General features: G+C 47.9%; 1 protein-coding gene and 1 long non-coding RNA gene across 3 annotated transcripts in view; one reads left to right on the forward strand and one right to left on the reverse strand.

Moving 5' to 3' along the window:
* Window positions 1-12,603, forward strand: part of PRRX2 (paired related homeobox 2) — a 68,763-nt gene that overhangs the window by 19,156 nt on the left and 37,004 nt on the right. The gene's annotated exons all lie outside the window — the stretch shown is intronic.
* LOC120386897 lies at window positions 1,468-12,512 on the reverse strand. 2 transcript variants are annotated; one of them, XR_005589968.1, is made up of 4 exons: window positions 12,402-12,512; window positions 10,283-10,407; window positions 4,947-5,029; window positions 1,468-2,165 (listed from the first exon to the last, which is right to left on the reverse strand). It is a non-coding gene; the product is annotated as an uncharacterized LOC120386897 (long non-coding RNA). The 2 variants fall into 2 exon arrangements; XR_005589969.1 differs by having other exon boundaries at window positions 1,468-2,168.

A 12,603-nucleotide genomic window follows, 5' to 3' on the forward strand; every position in this document is an offset into this window, starting at 1 on the left:
CAGTTTAAACCGATGGGCACAGATGGGGAATGAGATGCAGAGAAGGACGGCGAGTGAGCGGTGATGTACATTATGGGGTTGGTTAGTTCTGTGATTTTATATTTTGGCGGCACGTATCTTGGTAGGGGAACTAGAGGTTCGGAGCCTGGTGGAAGAAGCATGCTTCAAAGGTTCTACAAGTTATTTTTAAACATTGTAAAAATACACTCTTGTGAAATTAGCTTAGAAAAATAAGCAGGGGACCCTGACATTCTGTCTGTACGGGGAGCACTTGCTGTGGATCTCAGATCTAACCTCAACAAAACTGATTTATTTGTACAAGTTAGCAAGGGCCCTCCTAACATCAGGAGCTCTGCAGCACAGTTCATGTCAGACTCCAGAATAAACACACCCCATACATGATCTCCCAGGTGTGGGGAGGAAAACCAACATCCTTGTCTTCAAAAGCCAGAATGGGCCTTCCCACAAGTTACCTGCTCTTCTTCTTTGTGCATATAAATGTCACCACAGACCCGCGTATGCTCTCAAGTGCACGGAACACAGTCAAGGCAAATGAGTTTTAAGCGAGTTCAGGCACTCAGACGCTATGATGAGCAGCCCCGGTGCTACCCAGAAGCAAGGCGGTAAAGGGAACATTTGCCCCCTGCCACCCCCCCAATAACCTGCAAAGGGCTGCTAATTACTGTCAGAAAGCCCAACATATGTACAAAGTTATCCAGTGCTAAGCAGCGGACGTGACAAAGACAAAATACTGACAGCAGCCAAATTTTACTTTTTCAAAATCTTAAAATCGAAGCTTTTCCAGGGGTCTCACCGGCCCCTGGACTCCTGGAAAGTTGGTTGTTTTTAAACAGCATCATCCAGGAGCCCCAAAATGCCCACTTGCCCCTCCGCCCAATAATGGGACCCTAGAATCGGCCCTGATGATGGGTCTAGACAGACTAGAATAGGTTAAAGCTTATACTAAGGCTTTGCCTACCCTTGATTTTGTTGCACCCCCGTAACTACATTGATCTAGTGCAGATGTGCTGCGCCAGTGGGTCTTACACCTTAAGCGGAGAAAAGCCATGCTGGTGCCTGGGACAGCATCCGCCACGGTAGTGCATGCACAGCCAGCGTGTGCCGCCGTGCAGCTTGTCTGTGCACGGTGTTTACTACGCACTAACCGGTGTGCAGTGCATAAGCCACAGTAATAGCGTTCACATGGACAATGGTGTCCTGTTTCGGTCTGTAGATTGCAGACACACAACAGGGCCTTGGTACTCACTAACATGGTCCTTTGCTTCGCTACTGAGCTGTGTGCTTTCTGGGATTTTCCTCGTTGTACGTGATGGGATACACAGTGAAAGCCGGGGAATTCTAGGACTTAGAGTCAAACTCCAAAAGTCCATGCAACTAAACTAGTGCAAAAAAAATTAACCCAGCATAGGCAAGACTAACATCACCCAGTTGCAACACTTTGGTCTCTAAAAACAGGGCATGATGCTCCTACATGTTCTGCCCAATTCTCAGGGACATTAAAGGGGGAATTAATGATGGAGCAACCTCCAAGAAATTGCACTGGCTTGAACCACATATATTATATACGTAATGCAATCTCAGTTCCCCAAATGACCTGACGGAGAATAGCTAGACGTGGATAATTGAGGTTTCAGACAATTGAGGGCATTTGCAATGTCATTAATCGTTTTTTTGTGGTTGAACGTATGATCCGGTGACATATAACAAGATGTTTCAGATCATAGATGTTGGAGTTTATGTTATCTATCTCCCCTTTTCTCCCCCAAACATGGCATCAGTTGGAGACCCCTTGGCACAGGATCCCATGTCTGAACCGATTCCTTCTGGAGCCATTATAACTGTCAAGCTTCAGACAAACCTTTCAAGGATCATTCTAATATTTTTAGGTCTGACCCCCTTTCGTTTCGCACGGAGGGAAGAGAAACAAATGCCAGAAATGGTATGAGGCATTAGAAGGGAATCTTCTCCCACGTCCGTTGAGAAATGTGAACCAGGAGCATGTGTTAGATCAGTCTAGTTTGTTTCAGTCCTTGTAAGGCCGCTGCAGCCAGTGCTGGTGGTTAAAACGTGCGTTAAGGGTCCATAACAATACTGAGGGCCATACGATACCCCTTCACAGGAATAAGTCTTGAAGGAGCCAAAATCTGCTGGCAAAAAATACACGAATAATAAGCACTGAGAACATGGCACCGAAGCCATGTGCAAAGCAGTTGGATGCAAACTTCATGGAGTAGTGGGAAAAACAAGTGCAGAGCCAAAATCCATGTTGGAAAACAGGTTTAGGATTGTGTTCAATCTCACTTGCCTCTTGCTGGCACAGAGGCAGGGCATTGTAAGTCAGTGCTATCCTCACTGGATGGAGGTGGCTCCTGGATGCCTCTTCAGCCATTGAGATGCATTGCTGGATGATTGCAAGTTATTTCTGGTAACTCTCAACCCTTTTTACCCATTAATTCACGTTCTTTTATACAGATGGCATGCTGCATAACTTCCTTTAACAACAGCAGCACTTCTCTCAGGTTTTCGAGGCATTGGGCAAACATTAATCAATCAGTATTTACTAAGATCTGCCAATTAATCAAGCTTGTCTTTTGCCTGTTGGCACCTCCTCTCTCCCAAAACCTTTCAGGGAAACTAATGAGTCGTGGTGCCTGTGAGCTAATTTTCAGCAGCGGGTAAAAATCCAACTCCATCCGAGTCAAAAGATTATAGGGAAAGCCTCCTCTCCCTCCCCCCAGAGCGTTGCACATTGCATTATTCCCACCCCAAGGTTCAGCTGCATAGAATTGTTTGAGACTTGGGTGGGCATCACCCCAGGAAGTGTAACTTCCCCCCACAAGCATGATACAGCCACATCCCTAGCGTACTCTCTATCCTCCCATCCACGCTGTGCCTCACTGGGGGAGCAGACAGCCCCAAATCAATATTGTAAAAAGCAACGTGAAGATGCACAACAACCTTTCCAGCATATGCTCCTGGAGCCAGAGGAGGCCATTTCTGCCCTTGCTTACAGACCAATGCAACTCCACTGAATTCATAGCATTCTTTCTTTATATACCAAATGGGCCCGATCCACATTATGCAACAATGAAAAGCAATGTGTCATTAAATGCTAACCATTTTAAACTCAAAGGGATGGGGAGCTGCCTTCCATGGGTACCCATCGCGCACAACACCTCCGCAGAGAGATGGAGCTCTCCTTGAGCAAATATTAAGGCAAGTGGAGCAGACAAGTCCTACATGTTCTGTGTTTCATCCAAAAGACCCCGATGCAGTTCGCTGCATACTTAATTTAGCTGAGCCAGCCCTGCAGGGACCCAGTTCACAGTTCCAAGGAGTCCAGGATGTTCTAAAACAGCAGTGGCATAGACCACTGGATGAGACAGTGTGTGGTCTACTGGTTAGAACAGAGGACAGGGAGTCTGGAGAGGGAAGATTCTTTTCTCACTGACTGGGGCAATTCGCTTAGGATTTCTCTATGCAAAGTTGCATCCCTTTAACTTAAATCGGTTTTAAAAATATTTAATTAAACTGGTGCAAACCTCTGTGTGGACACACTTAGATCAGCTTAAAACTGGGTACATTGGTCTACTTTGTGCCTGGAAATGTCCTGGTGCAAGCTAAACCAGTGTAAGCCAGGTTTAAATCCATTGAAGAGTGTCCCATCAGCAAAGCTGCACTGGTTTAATTGGATTTTAAATCAGGCCTTTAGTTAAACTGGTGCAACTCTGTGTGTAGACCAGGCCTGTTGTGGCCTGATCTAAAAGTTATCGAAGTCCCTGGGAAAACTCCCACTGGCTTCAATGGCCTTTGGATTGGGACCTTAATCTCAGCCTCTACTATCCCACCTTTTGTACAGCACGCTGAGCCCCTGGAATGATGGTGCAATAATCGTACAAAACGTTATGAAATGGCCCGTGGCCACAGGCTAGACATGGGGTGTTCCTAGAGGAGGTGGATAAAGTCAGAAAACTGGTTTTAAAAAGCCCAGTGCTAAGTGGGGCAGTTCTACCTTCCTCCCTACGCATTTGGTGGGCTCTTTCCTAGTCACACAATTGACATTTACAGCATCCCATTGTCCAGGTGAGGTTCCTTGCCTTCCCCTCCCCTGGCCATATTCATTTTACAGCACGGGGGGAATACTCCTCTTCCCTCCTCTGGCTGTAGAAACCATGCAAATCCTACACTGCCCGAAAACCAGACCTTTGATTCTCCGCAAACCTCCTGCAAGCTGAGAAGAGGGGAAATGGCACTGAACCCAGGAGCCAGGGAAAACAGAGCCTGGTCTATAAGAACAAAACCATAAGGCATGGTTACGGGGTTTCTTGGTAAGAGAGTGTGCTGCAAACTTTGCTCAACTGGGGCCCGATCCAAAGCCTACTGAAGTCAGTGGAAAGATTTCCACTGACGTCAATACTCTGTGCATTAGGCCATATTCAGAAGGTCTGAAGCTGGGGTCAATATGGGACCGTCTCTCTCTCTCTCTCGCTGTAATGTGACTGTAAAACACACAGAGGGGGCTGATAGAAAACAGATTTCCAGCAGATTAAAGCTACGATCACGCATTGATCGTATTTTAGTTGTCAATTGCACAGCCATAGAGAAAGAGAAAGTGCTTTATAAACAGACAAATGGAAGGAGAAGGAAGCAAGAAATATTAATCCCTCTGGCTCATTGGCTTCCTAGTTTCCAAGGTCCTGGAGGGAAGAGAGCAAGTTTTGTTCTGGGAAAAATAAACGAGAAAAAAGTTTCCATGTTTTTTTCCTCTACTGCATGGCGGATGAAAATTCCTGCTTCTCCTCCACCATATTTTCTTTTATTTGTCATTCAAGGTCTCACATCTACCCGGCTGCTTTGGGAGCCAGATTGGTTGTTGCTGTTATTTTGTAGACAGGCTAAATATACAACTTATATACAAAACTCACAACTTCAGGTGTATATTTGTGCGTCGATGTCTCGGCTTTCACCCTCGCCAGTATGCAGCAGAGATGGGACAGCATTGTTGTATCTAGAAACACACAAATACCTAGGCTGATGGAAATATTTGTTTTTTTTTTTTTACCAGGGACAATGATTGGAAAGGGAGATGCTTTAACAAAACACACACACACACACCCCAATAATACAAGATAAAGGGAATCATTTCTTTTCACTTGAGTCTTAATAAATTCCCACTCTATAGAATTCCAGAACCAAAATGTTTTCAACCAAAGCAGATCTGGCTCCAATAACAAATAAATAAATATAACCTACCCTACTGTTCAGCCTCATTAGTGCAGATGTGGCTTGTAACGAAAATCTAGCTGGACCTGTGTATCTTATACGTAGGTGGAGCTGAAAGGGAGTTTGCTGCCCTAGCGGTATTTAGAGAGTTTGATTCTCAGACATATGAGCTGTGTGGCACCCACACGAATCGCTGGGCAGGAACAGACACACACGCTGCTCTCTTCTTGTTGTGCCCCTTAATGTCATCGTGTTGGAAAGAGGAATGGGCTCAGGTTTTTTTTGCAGTGTATGGCCTGGTTTATCAGCGAAGGGGCCCACGAATAGGACTGGGCGCTAGAATCAGCATCCTTGATGCTTTCGAGATAAGCTCCCCGTGAATGTTTTGAGGGTGGCTATTCCAAAGGGCTTAAAAATCAAGAGCGGTGGGGTGATGGGGGGGGGCAACGTTAAAAGATCATTTCCCTACAGTAATCAGTTCGGTTTATTTTAAGCTAAAAAGGGATCCAAGGTTTTCTGTTTGTTTAAATGAGACAAACAAAAATTTGCTGGAAAACCCAAGCTCGTGAAGGGGGGGAGGGAAGTTAGTGTCAAAGAAAACGGGACCAAATGGGTTGGTGTCCCCCCCCCCCCAGTCTATCAGGCAGGAAGCTGTTTTAATTGGAGATTTTCGTGCAGACTGGTTTCTCTGTCTCACCCCACCCCTCTCTCCAGACTCTTCCTAGAGACCAATTCATTCTTGCTATAGTGACAATAAAAGTTATTTCTTGCAATGAAACCTTTCAGGGCAGATAGTAAATCGCCCCGCTGCCCTAAAGAGACCCCCGCGAGTTCAGCCCTTGTCATTTTACTGCTCAGATTTCGCGGCGTTTGCCCCGCAGATAAATATTTTTTTCCTCATGACGCATCATCCTCCCCCTCCTTTGCTTTCTGTATATTGCACCCCCCTGCCCCGCACACAGCCCGGGCTGAGCTCCCCCCCACGGCCCCCGGCGCAGGAATGATTTGGCCAATCACCCAGCGGGGAGCGGGGGAAGAGGGGGCGAGGGCTGGGCCGACTGGAGGGGCTGCAGGTGTATTGGCGGGAGGGAGCCCCGGGGAGGAGAGACCCCCCCCATCCCCGCCGATCTCCCAGGACGGCGTCTCGGGGCAGACACCGCTCTGATCTCCTAACGCCCCGGTGCAGTCGCTGCTCCCGCGGCGGGTCCCCGGGGCAGGTGAACCCCGGTCCGCGGTCCGGGCTCCGCAGCATCCCCAGGAGCGGGGCTCGGGGGTACCCGGCTGGCTGCTCCGCGAGCGGCCCCGGCGCCCTAGTGGTGCAAAGGCTCCCCCAGCCAGCCCCGCCCTTCATTAGTGCTAATTAGCGGCACGCTGCCATCGCCCCTTCCACCGCAGTGTGAACGGGACTGAGAGCGGAGTGACAGGCCGAGCCGGGTGGGCAGGATTCCTACAGAGCGATCCTCAACTCACATTTAAATGTTAAATCACTTTTTGGGGGGTGAGGGTTGGATCAATCACCCCTCCCCAAACCTCACGGGGTCCAAAAGGAAACGCGAGCGGCTCAGTGGAGGATCGTGTCGATCTTCCCCGACGCTGTTCATGGGGCGAGCGGGTCTGATTCACGGGGAAAATGTGAAATTTAAACCCTCGGCAGCCCAGAGGGGCGAATTGCACCGAATCAGCAGTTTCAGGGAGACGGAGCGTGCGTCTCTGGAACGCCAGTTGTTGAAATGATTTAATCGTGGTTCGAAATCTTCCCTGAGTGATATTGACAGGAGTTGTGTTATTCCACAAATGCTAAAGCGATCTGGAGCGGGAAGGGGGCTGTGTGTAAGGGATGGGTCCTCCAGCCCTCAGTTAGTGCCCTAAAAATATGATCAAATGCATTTCACCACCTAATCCTAGCCCTAAACTTCAGAAGGAAGTAAAACTTCTATTCAATACCTTTTCCTTTTCACAGAGCGCTCACTAGAAAGACTCCTTTTCTAGCTTCTGTACTGGAGTATCACAGACCTCCATGTGTCTGTTTGGGGCTAGGCGTGTTCACACACATTTCTGTGTAGACAATGTACATGTGGTTTGATCCTGGGGAGTGTCCCACACCTGCATGCTTACCTTTAGGGTGTGCATATTCCACGTGTGGATAAATCCATGCACATAAATATGAATTGTACATTATATATTAATCGCTCCTATCGCTGTACATTGATTCTATTTGGATTTATTTTGTAATCCTTTACTTTTTGTCAAGCATTTAGACTTTGGTAGATAAGCACTCTATAAATAATTATTATATATAAACAAGCTTTACTGAACAGCTTTCCGTAAATTGCTATTAGCTATGAAGAGTTGGCATTGGCTGCTAAGACGAACGTCTGGCAAATGAAACTGAAGCCAGGTCCTTCAAAGTTTTAACAACAAATATTCGAGGATTTAAGTGGGGCAGCTGATTAAATCCTAACATTTATCTCCTGGAGACTGACTAGACTGGGAGTTGAGGTCACAAGTAAATGGAAGCTGATGATCTGAATCTAGTACTCAGTGGCACAGGTTTGACATCCCCAGATCTCCATACTTTTACATGGTCGACAATCTCTTAAGAACAGAATAGCTGCGTGTCAGGACTGAGATACCTTAGCAGAGCAAGGGCAGCTTGCAGAAGACCAGGTAACACCAGTGCAAACATAACAACACTGACTTCAGGGGCTTTATTCCTGGGTCACACTTAATCCGAATCTGCCCCATTGCGTTGAAGCACAAAATACTATTGCCAACTGCATTGACATAATGGTTTCCTAGGGGCAGTGATTAAAACCCTCCCCGGGCAATGATTTCCCATTACAGTTCTGAACTCCAGCCAATATTGTATGCCTTTGTACCATCTACACACTACAATGCACCCTTAAACTTGGTGTACTGTAGTAGTCCTTCACCAGCCTTGAAAGCTGTAAATAATTGAGTTGAAAGGGCTAGGTTTGAAGTGGAACTGGGTTTAGTTAACTTCCTGTGGTTAAGCCCCCAGACTGGTTTACACAGGCAATGTTTGGACTTACAAGGGCCAGCACTCCCCCTCCCCTGTGGAGTTTAACAGCCTGCAGCATAAACTCCAATAACGCAGCCCACAGATGGAACAAGTTAACCAGGAAGGCGAAATAAGGCAGGGAACTGCATCATTCAGGGCAGGACAGAAACAGGCTAAAGGCATCCCAAATACTTAAAGTCTGCAGTCAACAGTTTGTCTTTGGGATGGGCAATATGACAGGCTGTGCATTCTACAGAGAGGTGATCAGTTCTGTTGAATGGGCAGTGGGGGAAGAGAACGCACTTCCTCTTACTCCCTCCCCTATATAGACATCTTAGCTCCGAACGCCCGTGAACTAATGTTTGCTTCCTTTCAAGTTTCCCTCTGGCTAAGCTGGTCCATTCCGCAGACTAGTGATTGTGGTTTTGCTGCTCTTTAGACCCAAGTTTCTGTTTTGGAGACTGATATTGTTCCTGGCTGCAGTACGGAAAGGAGGTGTGGGGGAAATGGAGATAAATTACAAAGCCAAGACAAGAGGATAATTTATCAGTAGCCTTAGTTATAACTACAAGAGATTTTTTTTTTAAAGTAGAATGGAAGGGGTTCCAGTGGAAACTGACGGGAAGACGTTTATGCTAGAGACTTACTTTGTATGAGAATCAGTTGGGCTTGGTAGGACAATTTATAGCATTATTCCTAGACCGAGAAATCGAAAGCTCTGGTTTAGAGGCAGTGTAGCCCTGGTTTTCCAAAAGTGATTAGTGAGTTTGGAGGCACAAATTGGACACCTTAAAGGGTCCTGATAATCAAAAGGTGCCAAGCACCCACCCTTTAAAAACCAGGACATTTTAACATGTCTTAAATCGGGGCCCCAAAAATCACTAGTTACTTTTAAAAATCTTGGTCCTAAACTTTTGAAGAAACCATATTAGTAACAGAATCCCCAGTTCAGTGCATCTGATGTTGTCTGGTAGGGGACTTGTGTTGGCTGGCTGTAATTTATTATGTAAAATAAGGCTCTACTAGATAAGAAGTCTGATTATACAGCGGCTTTTAATGTTCACTGATCACAGTGCATCTTCATATTAAAAAAATTCAGTTATTTCACTCCATAAGGGAGGAAAAAGATTGTCTTCTCAAACTTTACACAGTATAATCATCCAACCCTCCATCATGCAAAACATTTGCCACCAGAGCAATAATTATGGGGCAGAGATCAGAAAGGAGGAGCCATGAGGTGAACTCTACCTCTTTGTTCTTCATCCCTCTTCCCCTCTTAGGGGTGTTATGACTAGTTCTTTGCAGGTTTCCTTGCTCCAGTCAATGCTTAACCACTATAAAGTCACTTAGCTCATAAGAACTTCCAAGGGCACTATCTTAAGTAGAGACCTGAGGTTTATATCCAGCATTCAGACCCAGAGAGTGAGGCTTTAAGTCCTGACCTATAAGAGGAGTGTGTTGTGACTTCTATGAGCTTCAAGCTGGATTTCTTTAAGAGGAAAAAATAGGGGGAAATATATTCCTAGAGCATTGGAAGATACTTGGGTGTAAGAAAAAGATGAGACACATGGAAATAAGTTCTGTGGAGCTTTGGAATGGCATAAATGTCTAATTGTTTACCTAATCCAAGGTACATCACACACTTACTTCCATGCAGCAAAGTGAAAAGTGGTATATTTCAGGGGCACTTAAACAGCTCTTCAGATTTGATGTTGTTCACTTACAAGACTAACAAGGGGAAATGTCCTTTCCCAGAAGCCCCTTCTTCCTTACTTGTTACAAGTGTAATATGACTGGCATGTCCCTTTTTTCACCTCCAGTCCTTGGACTAGTGGACTTGAGAATCCAATACATCTTTTCCATCCTTAACTACTAGGACCCTAGATATAATGTTCATGATGTTTTTATTGGTACTAACGCTCTACACATTACCTTCACGAAAGAACACGTTTATAGAAAATAAATGTATTTTAAACTTTGCGGGAGGGGGGAAAAATCAGTTCTGCTTTCACTTACCTGCTAAGATATTAACTCGGGATTCCTTGTTTCTCTTGTAGTATCACAGACATTCACAAAACACGTCCCTGATACTCATCTAAGTACCATCAAACACCAAATCTTGAATGCCGTACTGGGCAAGTCTGTGAAGGAAGTGAATATATAAATATTAAATATATTGCTCTCTCACAAGCATATTTGCACCTTTGAAGTCTTACTTTATATTATTGGTAATAGTCTGGGACTTCTTTAGAGAAACAGCTTTGCAGATTTTGATCTTCAAACTTTAGTAAATTACCACAGGTACTCCTGTGGCCCGCTAGAGAAGTTGGGATGCTGGCTGAACTTTATAGAAATGAAAGAAGCACCCAGACCAAACCCCTGGATTCAGCTCCGCAGACTCTCTTCTCTCCAAACTTTGTGGAGTTCAAACCTAGATTTTAGCTTTGCAATGGGCTGAGCCCCAACTGAACACTCCCAAACGCTAAATGAGCTGAATTTCACAGTCTCTCCCATTCCTCAGAGAAAGGCCAGGGCAAGGAGCAGGAGGAGACAGGCACCTCTTTGATTCACACCCCTCACTCCGGAGGGGAGAGAGTTGCAAAGGCAGGCTCTGAAGGGCTTTTTCAAGAGCTACCATGTTTCTGGGACGCTCAAAGCCAGGGTCTGGTGAGATGCAATGGATTAGCTCAGTTATTAAATGGGGAACTTGCAGCTACAATAAAGGCTAGGGGTGGACAAGCCACAAATCAATCTGTCTAGGTATTTAAACTGTCTAGGGCCTTATGCACCCCCCCCACCCTCTCTCCCATCCCCTCCGATTAACACAGAAGTAATCACTATGGTGTGGGAGCAGAGACTGACCGTTTGCAGCCCCCGCCCCCAGTTAAGACACTACAGTACATGCTGTGCAGCAGAGAGGGGGGTTTAACACAACAGCTGAATTTGGAGCAGTGAGTCCTACATAGGCCAGGGTGTGCCTGCCAAACGCAGCTCGCTCTCTGCAGGGCCAGGTGTTAATTCAGCAGGAAATTAATCAGTTGGAGGCGCCCTGCTCTGGGGAAGTGTCTTGCGTGTGGACGCGTGTCTGAACCGCTGGAGCAAAAACCCACGTTGCCAAGGGCTGCTGATCCCCGGGGGCGTGGGGAGTCTGCCCTGAAGTCAATCCCCGGACCTGGGCAATAGTTCTCCCTTCTGGAGCGCAGTGTGGGGCTCCCATTTCCCTGGAGACGGCGGGACCTGGGCGATAACGCCCTTTGCCAGCCCCCCCGAGAGAGCAGAGCCTGGTGCCGGTCCTGCAGAAATCCCAGCCCGTCCCCCCCTTCGGAGCGCAGCTCATAAAGCAGCTTTTCAGCTGCGGCTGCAGTGACAGATCAGGAAGAATTGCATGAGTCTATTAAAGGCAGTGTGTCTCCGAGTGAAGTCTGTGGCTAAGCCAGGCGCCAGGCTCTCACATTGAACCAGATGTGGAGAGGCGCCATCCCTTCCAGCCACTGAATCCGAGAGGCTGCAGCCCTCACACGCAAGGAAACTGGCGCGCACATGGCAGGGGAGCCAGGGGATTGCTCCGGCGAGCACATGGCGCGGGGCTGCAGCCAGAGGACGCGCAACCCTCCCGGCAAACGAGGAGCTGCCGGGGGCACGGGGAGGGGGGCGCATGCGAGCCATTGCATTGCCCTAGCGAGCCAGCCGGCTCCTGGCCAGGCTGCACCGAGCCTGCCTGGCTAGTGGGGTATCAAAGCACTGAGTGCGCAGCCCGGCCAGGGGGCGCCTCTCCGCTCTGCCGCGCCGTGCACGGCGTTGCAATAGGGGGTCCTGCTGCAGGCACTGCGCCGCCTTCCCTAACCCGAGCCCTGCTGGGCATTGCTCAGCTCACTGCTCCCCGGGCCCTCAGCAATTCCCCTCTGTCCCCCAGCGTCCGCAAGCCCAGGACTCCTCCTGTCACCCGTGACCCGGTGCAGGCGTCCTGCCCCGGGAACAAGGCGGGGCGCGTGGGGTTTGCTACGCGCGGGACTCAGGCTGCACAGCTGACCCGTCCACACAGCGGCGCGCGCCTTTTCCACGTGCACCCTGCAAAACAAAGGCGAGGTGCCCAGCTGTGCTAAGCCCAGCTCCCCGGAGAGCAAAACCAACCCACCTGCTTGGGAGGCTGCAAACGGCTTGGCCCTCACCCCACTCCCGCCTCATCACCCTGGCGGGCAGAACCCCGTTTTCCTTGCCCGAGATGGAACACCTGGTCCCGCAGACCTGCTCTGGAAGTGTCCCTCCCCTACCTCCACCCTTTTATTTGTGGTGCAAACTGCAGTTGTGATCAGCCTGTTTGCAGAACTCAGCAGATT

Source organism: Mauremys reevesii, linkage group 19 (assembly GCF_016161935.1).
Source record: "Mauremys reevesii isolate NIE-2019 linkage group 19, ASM1616193v1, whole genome shotgun sequence".
NCBI classification, from domain to species: domain Eukaryota; kingdom Metazoa; phylum Chordata; order Testudines; family Geoemydidae; genus Mauremys; species Mauremys reevesii.